This window comes from Podarcis erhardii (assembly GCF_964252035.2).
Source record: "Podarcis erhardii genome assembly, chromosome: 6".
Classification (NCBI taxonomy): Eukaryota; Metazoa; Chordata; class Lepidosauria; order Squamata; family Lacertidae; genus Podarcis; species Podarcis erhardii.
Window position 1 is genome coordinate 46,029,762 of NC_138510.1, and position 15,866 is coordinate 46,045,627.

The following is a 15,866-nucleotide window of genomic DNA, read 5'->3' on the forward strand; positions in this document are numbered from 1 at the left end:
TTCCTTCAAAGAAATGTGTAAAACATCCCTTGCCGTACTTTGACAGGTCTTTCTTACAGCAATGATAATAATCATTTGTAAAAAATAAATAAATCATTTTAATGGTCAATATTCTTCCAAAATATGACAGTTTAAGATTAGTCTACCTATCCAATTCCTTTTAAAATTTTCTTCCCCAAGTTGCTTAATTGAGGCCATGCAGATCTTTATTGTTGTTATTAGTGACTAAGTAATAATATTAGACTAGGAATAGCCCTAATGATACAATTAATAACATTTTCTTTTCTTCTTTGTATTTGTTTAGAGCGTGAGAATGACCACAGTTTGTTTCTTGTGATGTCAGTTGTATCTTGCCATTCAATTAAATACTTCTGTACTCAAGATATTGGTGTGGATTGGCATTATTTATTATTTATTCTACAAACTTTACATGCTGTTCTACTTGATTGTAAAAAAACCTCTCTAAGTGGTTTGGAAAAATGTAAAAATGTAAAAAAGAAACTAAGATTCTTGATTAAAAACAGTTAAAAACAAGTATTCCATTCAAAAGATGACTAAAATCAACAGTAGCTAAAAACACATATAACTTCTACATGTCTGAATGGGCTTGCCTAAACAAAAATGTTTTAAGCAAGTGCCAAAAGAATATAGTGGCGGGGACTTCCTGATGTCAGTAGGCAGTTGCTGTGTCATTGCATGTATACATCTATAACTCAAGTCTCATAGTTATCCATATTCATTCCTTTTCACTAAATGTTTTCTCTGATTCGCCTGGTTTGTGCACAATACTTTGGTTGGTTTAGCCAAAGTGTAACTGCAGTTTGGTTTGAACGTCTCAACCCAGTCCAGCAGACTAACCATGGTTTGCCTTCTGGTAACAAACTATGATGTGAAGCCATGGTTTTTTTGTTGGCTTGTTTAATTTTTTTATTGTTTAATTTTTAAAAGAGTGTACCAACAATTATTTAAAATACAGTTAAGCCAGTCAGCTAAACCTCCCCCCTAATATCCCCCTTTACTAAATTCATAGTTGAAGAGCTCAAAGTATTCCCAACACAGTGTAATAATTTGCATTTTCTTATCCTTTGTTACACCAGTGATTTGGTTACAGATAGGTAGCCGTGTTGGTCTGCCATAGTCAAAACAAAACAAATTCCTTCCAGTAGCACCTTAAAGACCAACTAAGTCAGTTCTTGGTATGAGCTTTCGTGTGCATGCACACTTCTTCAGATACTGTGATGCAGTGATTTGGATAAGTCAATTTTTCAACAAAATAGTCATGATTTTGTCTACTCTTTTGTGCTCTGATTAAATTAGTTTATCCATATAGGATATATCCCAAACTTTGGTCAACCACTCCTCCATGGATGGATGCCAAGTTTTATTCCTGTAATAAGCAATAGTTATATGTGCTGCCCTCAGTAAGTAAAGGACCATCTGTCTATCATCTGCTGGTACTGCATCTTTAATATAGCAAACAAAAAGATCAATGGGTTCATTGGTAAAACATGTCCTCCGATTACTTCAAATTCTTTAGTACTACTTGTCCGAAATTTCCTTATTTTAGGACAATTCATGAAAATATGTGAAGACATTGGGCATCTTGTATCCTCAGCATAGACTGCTTGCCATATTATATATCTGGTTGAGATGCCTCTCTGTTAAATACCATTAAAACAACCTTATAAAAACTTTGCTTGAGACTTACCCTGATGGTATTCTATGGCACACCCATTGGAAGAATACTTTCAAATGTTGCAGAATATAAAATAAATTCAGTTCTGAGGTGCAATTATGAGGCTGAGTGAGACGACAAGCTCAGCAATGGGATTTGGAGACAGCTTTTAGGGAGACAGAAGGCTGGGATCCTGCACACCTCCTCCTGTCAGCTCCCTATTCTGCAAAATTCTGGTTCTGTAGCCAACCAGCTTGCTGCCAGCTCACCTGTCTCATCCATGGAACACTAAGCCTACACACCCCTTCCTCACTGGCTTAGAAGGAGAAGAGGGAATCAGAGCAGTAGTTGGGAAGACAGAAGTGAAACAATGAGGCAGTGGCGATTTTCTCTTTCTCTGCTTGGTTATTATCTTTACTCACTTGTCAGGGTCAGAGGATCCCAGGTCAGCAGCAGAAAATTCTCCTGTATGAAACCTTTTAGAGCAGCTTCCAGTCTATATAGACAATCCCAAACTAGATGGACCAATGGCCTGGCTCAGTATAAAGCAGCTTCCTTTGCTCTTAGAAGCCCCAATAGACATATTTCTGAAACCGAAAGTGGGTCTTGTTGATATTTGCTCTGATGCACAATTCCGCCTTTGCTTAAAATATGGACCAAATTCCACATATTTTATCTTGGTTATGGACAGAGCTCCTGAACTCTGATCAGCAAAAGAACCACATGAGCACCAAAAGTACACAGATAAAGTTCCGGAGAAAAGGGGAAGTATATGTGTATGCTTTAACATTTTCTTAGTAAAATGCACACTTTTGCACAGAGAAGCTTGGGAGTCAAATTTGGGGTAGGGTTGGGCAGACTAGGAGGTGGTCTCTCCCTACTTTCCCCCTGTAGGCATGCAGGAAAAAATGCATACATGCACGCACACATACTGTGCAGATGTTAACAGGCATGGCAGATAATGAATGTTGCTGCTGTTCATTGCTAAGAACACTGTAGCACCTTGTTATATGGGGCAAGCCCCCCTGTGTTAGGTACAATGAACCATGATTCAGACTAACAGATGCTATGCCAGAGGGCTCAGGAGATGAAGATGGAAGACATCAAGTGGGAATGAGGGATGAGAAGGTAGCAAGGAGAAGGCATAGACCAGAAGGCATGCAGATTCTTGCCAAGTACTTCTGTTGGCACCGGAGTAGGATATTGGCCTTGGAGATATAAACAAATAGCATTTCACTATGGAGTCGCTAGGAAGTCAACACAAGAGGTGAAGCCCTGCATCTCTTTTGCAAAATAAGCAAATGCTACTTTCACCTTCGTTAGGCAAATTGTAAGGTGTAGATCCACCATCCATGAGAGATGGGAAGCCTTGACCAAAGTGGTTGCTTCACTCCTTGTTTTGGAAATTCACTGTGCTATGAATTTGGCATATTATAAAACAGAGTTAGTTTATGCCCCTTGACTATTTTGAATGTTACTGTTTCTGGTCTACTGCTATGGGAATTGAGGGTTGCCTCCTTTGTTCCTGGCAGGTCTGCTGTGCCTTTAACAACTGGAGGATGGATAGCTATTCAGCATATGAAGGCTTTCCTGTATGAAGCTGTTCAAGGTACAGAGCTAGTATCAGGAAAAGAGGGAGCAACCTTAATTATCTTGAATTTTTCTGGTGCAAGAATTTGATGAGTCGTGTGGAGATGCACTGTCTTTCACATCATGAAGGCTTATGATTAGCATTTAGGGCAGGCCCCACAAATGGTTACACATAAGGAGCAGCTCATACACTTCTTGAGCGTTACTTCTTGCCCATAACAAAGCATTCACACAATCACTTCCACTTGGGCATGACTGAATCTGGGTTGATGTTTGGATTGCAAGTATGTAGCTGGCCATATGGCCATGTCACTTACCATTAAACAAGGCAGACAATGAAAGAGCATGGAAAGCAGTCAGAAATCCAAATTAAATACCAACTCTTTAGGAAATCAGGCTTTCATCAATGTTACCAGGTTCTCTGCCAGAGCCACATCATGTTGGGTGGGGAATTGCCTCACTGAATTTGCTGTTTTACAGATCTGCCTTACAGGTTTCATCAAAACAAAGCTGTCTTCATACCCCTAGAGCATGGGTCACTAACATGGCACCCATGTGCACAATGGTGCTCTTGATGGCTTCACTTCAGACCCACAAAACCTCTGAGCCCTCCAACCCAGTGGCGTAGCGTGGGTTGTCAGCACCCGGGGGAAGGCAAGTAATTTGCGCCCCCTAACCCATGGATTTGCGCCCCCTAACCCTACCCCTAACCCTAACCCCCAGATGTTGCGCCCGGTGCGGCCGGCCCCCCCTGCACCCCCCACACTACGCCACTGCTCCAACCCCCCGCCCCATTGCTCCCTTAATTGTGAGGTGGGGAGGGTGGTACCCACTGCCCCACAAATAGTAGTTTCCAATTCCCTCTTTGAGCTCTATGTGGTTTTAAAGGTCAGATTCATTCAGATTCCTTGAGAAAGCGAACTATGTCTGTCTGTCTGTCTGTCTGTCTGTCTGTCTGCCTGCCTGCCTGCCTGCCTGCCTGCCTGCCTCTCTCTCTCTCTCTCTCTCTCTCTCTCTCTGTGTGTGTGTGTGTGTGTGTGTGTGAGAGAGAGAGAGAGAGAGAGAGAGCGCACAAGCACAGGGGGAGGGGGAAGAGAACGGACCAGGCAGTGCTCATGGAACTTACTCAAATACACATCATATTTTTCTGTGTATAAGTCTAGGTTTCCCCCCTAAAGAATAATGTCAAAAATTAGGGGGGTGTCTTATGTGCCCCTTGACCTAAAAAGCCTGGCAACTCATGCCTTAGGAAATACTGCCACAAGTTCATCAAGGCTAGTGATCTTTCTCTCATATTCGGCTGAGTATCAACAAGGCCACTGAGTTCCTAGGACACTAGCACGCAATGCTCTAACCTCAGCATGGGACAAAAATAAGGCAAGGGAGCTGGGCTTTCTTTTCCTTGCTGTGAGAATTTGCAGAGGAAATGTCTCTTAGAAAAACCTTGAGCCACACCTTAAAAAAATCTTCCTGTTTGTCTCTTCTCTCCCCAGTCCCTCATGCACAAACATGCTAGGTAAATCCCTGGTCCCAGGTGCTGATCCTGCTGAGGTCTGCTGCTGGCACAGATGCTTGTTTACTCAGGAGCCATGCTCTGCTTCTGAACACCTGTGCACTCCCTGATAGGAATTTCCCCTGGGAAAGAGGAGACCAATGTTTCTAAAGGTGTTGCTGGGAAGCGCACCGCTTAGCTCAGATTGAACAGGTGTTGCCGTCCCTTTCTTCCATGTCTTGACATGCATGTGGATGCAACTGATCACAGATATTCTAATACTAGCATGGCAAGATTTTGAAGATGGGAAGTGTTAAGAAGGTACATAGGGCTTTCTGCTTCTAGCCTGTTACAAGAACTCTGGTCAGGCACTCTGGATTATTAGATCAACCATTTAATGTGGGGGAAATTGAAGTTTATTTTATTTATTGTTTGTTGCATTTACATCCCACCATTCCTCCAAAGAATTCAAGGTGGCACACATGGTTTTCTCCCTCCCCATTTTGGTTAGGCTGAGAGGCTGTCACCCAAAGTCACCCAATGAGCTTCATGGTGGAATGGGGATTTGAAGTCTGGTTTCCCAGGTCCTAGTCCAGCACTCTGACCACTACCTGGCCAAAATGTTTGTAGCTCAATATCTGTTTAATAATATTCAACAAGGTTCTGTCTTTTCCTTTCCTAAAGTGAGCTGTTTCTGGCATTTTATGTTTTTTCTGGGTTGTAAAATAGTTGTTCTCTATTTAGCTTAGAATAGGGGTTGCCAGCTGTGTTAGGCCTGTGGGCCCATGTGGAATTCTGGGGAAGAGTCATGGGTAAAATGGTATTTTTAAAAAGCACCACAAAGAATCAAGACAAAGAGGAGATCTGTCTCTGAAGTTCTCTAGTACAAGACTCATTTAGCTCTATGTAGAGATTCTTCTATAGACATGGAGGAAATAAAATGTTGCCTTCCCACTTTTCCAAAAGTGGTTCTTAAGTTCAGGTTTTAAGAACAGGGTGTCTCTAAATTTAAAGAACTTATGAGCTTTTGAAGCTCCTGAAGAAGGAATGTTCCACTCTGAAATTCATAGAACTAAAATAAAAGGCTTGTACTGGTGCCTGATCTTAGTCTTGAAGAGTCATGGGCATCTGTCAAACGCCACCCCTTCCCAAGAAAGATTAAAGGGCTCCAATGGCCACTAGCTTGATGGCCAAACCCCCACATAACCCCCCCACATACTCCCATGCATACATAAAGCCCATACCACACATGTACATGCACACAAATGCATACAAACAACAGACATGCATAGTCACTCATCCCTTGCTCCCCAGCAATTAGTCTTGGAAAACAATTATTGTAAAAGCAAAACTTGGCTTGGTATGAGACCTTATTGTCCAGCCCACCCCGCGCATCATTGCCTTGCCACACTATTTGGTAGAAATGGCTCGCTTGGTGTTGGTGGGGCTGTAGCAATAGTTTCCTAGCAAGAGTGTCCCTATCACTTACCAGGAAGAGGAGTGGGGAGAGGCTAGGTGGTAGCGAGGTCAGGGCTGCACAGTGGACACATTGGTGGAGCCAATCTGGAACTCCCGCCTGAGTCTCCGCAGAGCCCTGACCTAGAGTGCTCAAGTGAAAAAGGGGACAGGCCTCCTGCACTTTTGAAAGGTTGTGTAGAAAAAAGAATTTTAATTAATTTTTAATTTTTAAATGTTTTTAAAAAAGGGAATTTCAGCAAATGTTGCTTGTCATGCAAGCAAATGATCCCCATTCTCTTTTCCCCCCATCTGGCTACCCTACTTGTATCCCATCTAATTCTCCTCTGCATTCCTCTGTTGATAAACCTTGGTTTTACCCTGACTCCTGGCACTTTCAATGCATTCCTTGTCAAAATATGCAAAGCATGAAACACTGTAATCAAAATAATGTGATTTCAGCACAATCTCCTAGGTCATATTATTCTGAAAGCACTGTTCGGACCTCTTGGTAAAAAGAGCTTTACTGTACAGTATTTGGTTTTGGTACCTCGTCTGTCTAGCCGCAGTCCTGCTTCCCTGCAGCCTCCCTTGCCTGGGACCATGCTCTGCTGAAAGCTTGACACCCTGGTGGCCCATCACCACTGTGTTGTTGGAAGGAGCGGCCTCAACTAGAAAGCCATCTTGCCAAGCACATCTTGCTTGCTCAGTCTCCCAGTCGCAAGCGTCATACACAGGGAGAGGAAACATATTCAGGAACACACGTGAGTGAGCATGACAAGAAATCAGTGTGTGCTTGTGACTTACGGTATTAGTGGACTGATAAGTTTCATTAGGATGATTCAGAGGGGCCACCCAAAAAAGATTGGAAAGGGGCCCACAGAGAGGAAAAAGGTGTTACTGATTAACTAGGGTAAGGATTCTCAATGAGAGATATGAAGAGTCATTAAATAGGGCTCACGTTGCAGGAGCCCATCTGGCAAGCTCTTCAATCAAAGTCTTTATTGCAATGGGTATTCCTGCCACAGAACAACAGTAGCAAATGCATGGGAGGCAGGTCAGTGATCACAACTATTGTTGGAGATCTTCCCCCAAAAGTTGTTTTGTTAACAGAACTTAGTTCTCAGGACACCACTCTGCCTGCCCCCCCCAACCCCGGTCTCTTATAATTTGTAAGTGAGGGGTGCTGCAAAGCAGTGTTGCTGAGAAATTGTAATATCAGTGTTGTGTGTGGATTTTGTTGCCATCTCATCACTTTGTGTGGATTGTGCGGTATATGTAGAGACAGGGAAGCAAGGATGATTGTGGCTGCCTACTGACTGCCACTGTTTTGTGAGAGATATGCGGCCGCTTATTAGAAATTGAGGTTTGTGCAATTAAAGTGGATCAAAGCGTTCTGGGGCAACAAATCCACTTTTGAAAAATGACTCTTTGTGGTTAGGGAAGCAACAGGGAAATGCACTAAAAATTGTGGGATAATTATCATTATCACTGACTGGAAGACATCCAACCTCCCATCAAACAACACAGAATGAATGCTCGTTGTTGTGTAACCTCCCCACAAACAAATCAGAACAGATGCTCAAGCAAAGAGTGGACATCCTATAACTTTTGTGCAAGCAAATCAGGAGATTGGCTTCTCAGGAGGTGCCCTGTGAATAGGTGCTGTGAGGATATGCAGGGCTGGCATCCTCAGGCAGTTGTTGATGCTTTGTTCTAGCTACCCCACCCCCCACCCTGCTCATCCATTTCCCCCTGCTTGGTTTTATGTAGCAGTGGGTGTCTCCATAGGGAAATTGGCAGAAAATTACCTGCTGCTATTGTGGAGGTGGTCCTGCTGCTCACCATCAGTAAGCCCACTAGGGTAAAAACTGGAGACACTGCTGAAAGTTGATAGCCAGTATGGCAAAAGAGGGGTATGTTTTTCTTCCTTCTTCCCAGCTGGGCGGAGGTGTTACCCAGGAGTCTTGTGACAAAGAGAATAATAGACTGGCAGCTTTGTAACTGCAAAGTCAGAGAGAGAGAGAGAGAGAGGCTGAGTTTTAGACTTTGGATGGAAACAGACTTTAGGGGATTTGAAGAAGCAGTGAGCTTTCAACAACCATTGGAATTAACTGTGCATTTCCATTTATGTTTAACTTCTGTGTTTGTAGCTAAATGCAAACATTACAAAATGCCATACATCTCCGGGGACCTGATTCAAAAGGAAATGGAAGCTGGAGACGCACTGCACCCTGGAGTTCTCACTGCTGGGAAAACTGGGATGCATATGAGAATACAATTGGAAATATTCTGTTGGAGAGAAAGCAGCTTGGGGATAATTTGGATTGAAAAAGCTGCTGCAAGAGAATAGTTTAAGCACCACTTCCAAAATGCTGCTTCTCTACAATTTCCTCTATTCTGAATATGTTTTTTAAAATGGGGATGAGACATGTGTATTTGCATGTAACTTGTAGGTAGCTCTTCATTCTCAATCGTGCAGGAGTTTTAAAGAATACTAAGGATTTAAGGCAATTTTATTTATTAATGTGATAATGTAAACAAGATCATAGGCAATTAGGCATGCTGGCAACACCATTTGCTTGCATCCTAGAGGCTGCAGAATGAGCATGCCTTAAATACACCACCAATGGCATGATCTGGAAATGACACTTGGAAGGACTTTTCTTTTCAAAACCAGCATTTCTAAATTAACCATTTGCTTTACAGCCAAATAAGGGGGGTGGGGGGAGGTGCTGGCCAGTGGTCATAAAGACAGACTTGTTCTATGAAATGTGTGATTTGCCACAAAAAGAAACCGTGTAGATCCCTAACCAGCAGCTAATATTCCGCCATACATTATTCTTGTTTTAACTATGGACATTTTTTTAAAGCTTAACAAGAAAAAGGACAGCAGATCAATGCAAAATAGATGTTTTTGTCCATCCAATAAAATGAAGCAAGAATAAGAATAAAGTAGAAAGATGGTTAACTGTAATTAATTCCTGAGTCATTATTGTGTTTACCAAAGTGATGAATATATGTTTTTACGCGGAAGAAAATTCAGAAAGATTACCAGCCTAGTAACAACAAATAATGGCTAAAATAAAATAGCTAAAAGTTGTTAAAACATACAAACCAAGCCGTTTTTGTGAAAATTAAATGTTTTTGCATGCATGTGGGAGTTAGCAGCTGAGGTGCCCGAGGGACACAGTAGTGGCTGGTCCATTACAGTACAGTGGTACCTCTGGTTACGTACTTAATTCGTTCCAGAGGTCCGTTCTTAACCTGAAACTGTTCTTAACCTGAAGCACCACTTTAGCTAATGAGGCCTCCCCTTCCGCCACGCCGCCGGAGCACGATTTCTGTTCTCATCCTGAAGCAAAGTTCTTAACCCGAGGTAATATTTCTGGGTTAGCGGAGTCTGTAACCTGAAGTGTATGTAACTTGAAGCGTATGTAACCTGAGGTACCACTGTACTGCAATTGGGACACTTCCCCATCAACCACAGTCTGCCCTCAGCAGCCAGCCCCCACTTGCCTGCCTTCGTACTTACATCCAGTCCGAAGGCTTGCACTGCCTGTCAGCTTCCTTCTCCTTAATATTGTATTTGTAAGATTCAGCAGGGAGGAGGATGGGGACAAAACTAGAATTACTTGGCCCTGTCTGTCATTGGCTCTGGCTTCGGTTACTGTAGGCCTCCCTGCCTTCTGCCCCACCAATCTCAAGAGGACCAGCCAACACTATAGCAGAGACCTTCACAGAGCCCATTGCTGCGGCCCATATGTTAAGAGCCCCTTTGCCAGTGATCTGGAGTGAGAGGCACAAACCTATACATCTTGAAATTCAGGGTGTTGGCACTAGCCTGTAAGCCCCTATATAGCTCAGAGGCAGGGTGCTTTAGAGACTCCCTTACATACTTCTGCAGGATATTTTCTCCTAAAAATTCCAAAGTGGCGAGAATCCGGCTCCACAGTAACTTGGAGCAGGGCTTTTAGCGTGGTTGCCTGTGTTCTGCGTAACAAACAGCATTCTTTATTTTCTGTGCTGTTTTAAGTTGTTGTTTTTATATTCACTTTGAGACATATATGTGGAAGGTGATATAATAATAACAGTAATAATAACTTTTTTCTCAGAAGAAAGTCTCTTGGTTTTCATTTTTCAATGGCGCTTACTCCCAAGTAAGTGTATATCGGATTGCAGCTTGAGGTATATAATCATGATCAGGCTCTACTGCTGTTCATACAAGGGAGCAGAGGAACACTGTGTGTGTGTGTGTGTGTGTGTGGTGAGGAGCTCACACAAAATCCTTGATACATGGTAAGGGAGAGGTTCCTAGGATGCAGAGCTGTGTATTCTAGAGGACACCTATCAGGAGTGCTGCAGCAACATATGCCCTGCGTTGGTAGAGGCTTGCCGCTTGACCTTTGGGCTCTGTTCCTCTTCCACAGCCTGATTCTGTGAGGTCAGGCTGAGCCCCCATCTTCCTCTCTCCCATTAGGACTGCTCTCTCAAAGCAGTCCCGAGTTTTAGCAGCAGTGGTAATCCTGGGGCACACCAAAAGCATAGCATCCGAAGAATTTGGGAACGGTTGCTGCTGCTGTTCATTTTCCACACACTAATCTTAAGCATCGTCTGTGACAATTCTCCAGCAGCTGTTCAAGGCCTGCTGTTCTTTTCGAGGATTTGGACGACGTCAGTGGCACGAGTTCACTGTGGTAAAGGGAAATAACTCGGGGAGATATAGCAGGAACCTTGTCCTTGCTCCAAGGCAACCTTCTCGGTTGCCAACATTCCTTGACAACTTTCCCTTTTACTCAGCTCCGGTTTGAAAAAGTACCCAGTTGAGGAAGGGACTTCCCTCTCATGACTCACATGTCGGTCATACGCAGCGGTGACTCAGCAGTGTTTGACACCAGGCCATATGTTCTCACGGGATCTGAAGCAGGAGGGGAGGAGAAGGCGAAATCAAGGGCAAACAGCACAGGAGAGGGCAGAGGGAAGAGGCAGAAGGGAAGGAGAGAAAAAACTGCCAGGGATTCATGGCAAGAGGACTGGGCTGTTATACAGGACTAGGTACTGTTTTAAACACAAAGCCACCTTGTAATGGGTCAAATTATTTGTCTGTCAGCTGATATAAGGAAAAAACTGCTCCTTTCCCCTTATGGCCTTATGGGGTACCCAAGAGCCCATATAGAGTCCTCTTTTAGGTTATCTATCAGTAGGAGAAAATAACACAGGCAAACCAGAGGATATTGAGAAGCAAGGCAGCTAGTCAGCCTGATCTTTATTAAAGCTGTTGCAACAGGGTGCTCCCCCCACATGCAGGAGAGAGGAGGGACCCAGAACAAAGGTGTGGTCGCCCTTATATGGACTTTTGAAAGTGCCCACCCTCAAACTCCAGACCACCCCCAGAAACATCATACATACATCACAGAAAGGGTGTAGCCCAGGACCACCTCCCCCAACACATCATTCATCCATCACAGGGGGTGGTCTAAAACAGAATCCTGAGTGTGTCATTTATCTCCTGTCTGGCAGGTTACCTGGTTGTATTATCTGGGTTTTGGCCACTCTTTTGTTATTACAGTGGTACCTCTGGTTGCGAACGCGATCCGTTCTGGAGCCCCGTTTGCAACATGAGCAGAACACAATCTGCGTCTGCGCATCTGCGTGTGCGTGGGTCGCAATTCGCCGCCTCTGCGCATGCACGCAACGTCATTTTGAGCGTCTTCACGAGCGGCGAAACCTGGAAGTAACCCTTTCCGGTACTTCCAGGTTGCTGCAGGATGCAACCTGAAAAGATTTAACCTGAAGCAAACGTTATAAGAGGTATGATTGTATGACTACTTAATTCCTGAATCCAGGTCACAGGCTCACCCTATTCACACCTTAAATGTGAGCACAGAGACAATGGGGAGGTCTTTTCAGTTCTTCCATCCTTGCAGAGAAACTTTTGGTCAGTTTGGGAGAGCCAAAATGGTTTCAGGACTGTCTTCCTCTACAGTTTCAGACATGTGGTTTATGTATTTATGTACGTGTTTGCCTTGTACATTCAATTTATATATTCGAGACCTTAAATTCTTATAACACAGCCCAGCATTGCTTGTTATGCCTGGCACTGGCTCTCTGGTGCAGAGGGCCTTATTACTGGAGATGGCAGGGATTAAACCTGGGACCATATACATATAATATGCTCTCAGTCTCTGAAGGTTTTTGTTGTTGCTGGCCTCCCTTTGTCCTTCTGCCACAAGTGTCTGGCACTCTCCCCTGTGGCTAGAGAGTAGTGATGGGGAACCTTTTCCAGGGCAAGGACTGCAATCCTTTTGGACAATTATCCAGGAACAATATGCCAGTGGCTCCAGAGGCAAAAGTGGACATGGCCAGAGAAAAATGTGGCCAGAGCAATGAATGAGAAATTTAATTCTGTGCAATATTCAGGCAAACAAGAAGCACTATTAGGGTTCACGTATACATTCCAGACAGGCAAAAACATTTGGGGAAGGCACAAGAAGTGTTGGCGAGGTGATGCTGGCCAGGGCTTTTTTAGCACTGGATGTGGCTCAGGAGATTATGTGGCCTGGGAAGAGTTGTAGGGGCCAGAAGCCTTGAGGTGCTCCGTTCCTGCTCTAGATATTTCAGTGTGCTAAATACAAGACTTTCATTTCAATCTAGACCCAACTTACTGAGGGTGCCTCCCTCACGACTCCCCTGGCCATTGTATGCATTAAGCCTCAGCCAGATGCTTTGCCAATTCCAGAGGGGAAATAGTTGATGGTTGCTTAGCAACACCAGACACTCTCCTCAACATGGCTCCGGGTAGAGGCCTAGTACTCATTGCTCTGTCCAACAGTAGAGATCTCTGCGTTAGCATATCCTAACTGTGAATTGCTGTCGCTTGTGTGAAGCTGTTCAAAAGGTACCCTGCTCCAGTATTGTCTGATTTTGACTTTTAGGAGTAAGTTCTTGAGAAATTAGTCCAACCCCCTGCAATGCAGGAATCCTGCCCACAGCTGTCCCTGGGTGGGTTTGAACCACCAGCCTTCTGGTTAATAGCCAGACACACTGACCCATTGTGCCACAGAAGGTGTATGTAAGAACCCATTTACTATACCACCCACTTTTGTATCTAGCCCCACCCACCTGCCAGTATTTTAAAACCAGTTGCCAAACTGCTCCAGAGGTTGGGGGTAAGATGGTGTTGGTGATACCATCTGTGCTAGCCAATTGGCACTACCTCAGCTAGTGTGTTCCCATTCAAATTGCACCACTTCATAAAGCTGCTGAACCGGTTTCCTCAGAGCTCTCTTTGGAATAGGAAAAAAGAGATACCTTTTGACTGGTCTCAATGAGAGAGGTAGCAAAACATGCCATCTGCTCTACAAATGTGACATCTGTCTTTAATCCTACCTAAGCTGGAACAGGACAAAGGCTGTCAGGAGGAACGAAAGGCTTTCATAAAGGGGCTACAAAAATGAGGCTTTAAAAAAATTAACCGCTAACAGAAAACACAGAAAAAAGTTGGAGTTGTGGTGCCCAATAAATGTTTTGCAGTGGGCTGTGAAACCAAGGAGAAAGTAGCTACAGGCAGCAACCAATGGACAGCAGGGGTTTTATCTCAGGTACAGTTGCAGTCAGCTTGGGGTGCTGCCACTCACCTGACCTCTGGATGGTTGCATCGCTGCGATGGAGAGTTTGCCGCAGTGCGAATGCATTGGCAGGATCACCGGATTGGTTCTTCCACTGTGTTTGTATCATGCTGACCTAGCCACCATGTTATAACTGACTGGAGGTCAGGTGAATGGCAGTACCCCATCATACTGTTTGCTACCACCCAGGTCTCATTATCATCCCTTGGCTAGCAAGCCACAATTCACAAGTGCATTTTAAAAGTGATGTCAAATTTTATGTTTTTAAAGAACCATGTGTACCCATATGTGCTCTTCTGCCACTGTCCACACCAATCTGTTTAGGACATTTGGAAAGCATTAATAATTCAAGGTTAGCTTATAGCTTCTCAGGTTTCGTCATCCCACAACTCTCCACAGTTCTCTGTCTTGAGCAAGTCATTGCAAGTCAGCATACATCTCCACCCTTTTCCTTTATCTTAATATTATACCTTCCCAGTTCTTTTGCATATTGGGTGCTTTCTGTGGTTGCGTACAACTGGGGTATAAAGCAAATGTCATCTTGTGGCAGCTTGTAAGAACATACATTTTGTTCATTTAATACAACAGCACTGGGGCGGAATTAAACAAACTTGTCATTGTTTGATTATAGAATTTGACTTCCGGGACACCACAGCCCATGAATTGATTAATGCTTATCCAACAACAAAATATCTCTTTCCCCACTTACCACTGGGTGCTCGATAGTACCAGCCTGCAACCTGGTGCTCATCCAAACCTTATGGGACTACAACACCCATCTCCCCTGACTATTGGTCATGCAGGCTGTGACTGATTGGAACTGGAGTCCAACAGCATCTGGAGAGCACATGGTTGCGGAAGGCTACTCTGTGGTCCTAGTACTCTGCTAATACATTCATGCCCCAGTGTCATCACCTCCCCTACTGTGTACCAGAGATCCTATTTTTTCATGCTATTCTTCCACCCTCCAATAGCCAAAGCAAATTAGTGGCTAGAGAGAGCCTAGCAGAGAAGCAGTAGCTGAGGTCCCTCAGAAATGCTTCTCCCACCAGGACATTTATTATGTGTACTGGCTACATTTCTATGCCATGCTTTCTGGGCGGTTCACAGAATATTTTTTGTTTGTTTTCTATACTGCCCTTCAGGCAAGGATCACAGGGTGGTTTACAGTACAAAACCGCAAAAATACATAGCATAGTAACAAACAAAAATAAAAGCAATAACTCTCTATCAGACTAGAGAGTCTCACAATAAAATATAATAAAAATCTAAAAAATAAATAAATCAAAATATTCCTGGAATAAAACTAAAGCAAAACCAACAATTGAGGACAATGGCAGCATAAGGACTGGAAAAACATGAACACATTTTTAACAATAAAGGACATCTGGGATTTGAGCTTGCTATGCAGGGGTCAGATGTGTGTCAGAGAACTTTTGTAAGATGCGTTTGTGAGACTGGATGTGTGTTTATAGTGCTTTTTCTGGGGGCGCTCAAGAGTATGCAGTACTGGCACCTTTTTTCTAAAAGAAAAGCAATGTGTGTTTACATGGTGTGTTTGTGTGTATTAAAGAGATATAGGGAGAGAGAAAGAAAAGAAAAGAAAAGAAAAGAAAAAAGAAAAAAGAAAAGAAAAGAAAAAAGAAAAGAAAAGAAAAGAGGGTTTCCAGGCCAAATGGGGACTTAATATTGTAAACTGGTTGTTGACATACCTCAAATGGGTCTTGGCCACAGCACTGGTCCCCCCCCTTTAACTCAATGGATTTCCCACACAAAAATGAGGGGGGGAAATATGACCTGTTATTTTGTTGCCAGCATTAGGTACCTGCTTTTTAGAGTCAGACCACTGCTCCATCTAGCTCAGTATTGTCTACACTGACTGGCAGACACTCTCCAGGGTTTCAGGCAACGAGTCTTTCCTAACCCTACCTGGGGATGCTGGAGATTGAACCGGGGGCTTTCTGTATGCAAGGCAGATGCTCTGCTACTGAGCTACAGTCCTTCCCCACACATAGTATGGGCACTG

General features: G+C 43.7%; 1 long non-coding RNA gene across 2 annotated transcripts in view; it reads left to right on the forward strand.

Annotated features, from left to right (window-relative positions):
• The first annotated feature begins 3,205 nt into the window (after nt 1–3,205).
• LOC309343683 overlaps nt 3,206–15,866 on the forward strand; it is a 42,399-nt gene continuing 29,738 nt past the window's right edge. The window contains exons 1-2 of one of the 2 annotated variants that reach the window (XR_014157366.1): nt 3,206–3,284; nt 5,269–5,379. This is a non-coding gene — a long non-coding RNA (uncharacterized lncRNA). Of the gene's footprint in view, nt 3,285–5,268; nt 5,380–13,009; nt 13,111–15,866 lie in introns of those variants that run through there. The other variant, XR_014157367.1, reaches the window with a different exon arrangement.